Below are 912 nucleotides of genomic sequence, written 5' to 3'. Positions count from 1 at the left end.
ATAATTAGAATTCGTGAAAAAAAAAACTCATTTCTTTTTCATAAATTTGTTGTTTATATTTTATTTTTGCATCAAATTGTGAAATATTAAACTATTAATAACCAAAATGTCATATCTATACTGTTTGTGAACTGCTAATTAGAATTACACTTTAATTTTGAGATTTTTTTCCTCTTTGAGATTTTTTTCCTTTATGAGATTTTTTCCATTATTTAAGAAATACGTTGTAGTTTTTAGTATATTTTAACTAAATATATTTTTTGGCCTTTTCTATCCTGTTTAATTCAGATAAGCATAATGCCTTCAGAAGAAAAACATACTAATATATGACCAATCTAAAGCTACTTATAATAATACAAAAACAGAGAAAGTACAAAAAATAAAATTATTTTTGTGAAATTTTTTCATACTTTCTTTTTTAAACATTTGTTCAAGAAAGCAAATCGTCGCGGAAGTACCAAGTTTTGTCCGATAACAATATACATTTTAGATAAAAAACATTTGTAGGAATTTTAAAACTAAATAGTTTGAGAAATAAGACGCCATTTTGAAAATACAATAGTTTTCCCGCCAATTTTTAAATTTCCCGGGAAAATGGTTGTAATTGTTTAGCAAGAGGTGGGAATGTTGTGTTGTCATATTGTTACAGCTGTCTCCGATCTGTTCATATTAGATCAGTCCGCTTTCTTCTAGAAAAAAAACAATAATTTTTATACTCTTTACACTCTACAGTGTACACTGTTCTCTGTACTCTGTACGTTGTAAGCTGCACGCTTTCCTCTGTACGCTGTATTCTGTACGCTGTACACTGTACATTGTACACTGTACACTGTACACTATACACTGTACACTGTACACTGTACACTGTACACTGTACGCTGTACGCTGTATACTGTACGCTGTACGCTGTAC

Source organism: Eurytemora carolleeae, unplaced genomic scaffold (genome assembly GCF_000591075.1).
Source record: "Eurytemora carolleeae unplaced genomic scaffold, Eaff_2.0 scaffold2533, whole genome shotgun sequence".
NCBI classification, from domain to species: domain Eukaryota; kingdom Metazoa; phylum Arthropoda; class Copepoda; order Calanoida; family Temoridae; genus Eurytemora; species Eurytemora carolleeae.
The sequence above is the reverse complement of the archived record's forward strand: the minus strand, read 5'-3'. Positions refer to the sequence as shown.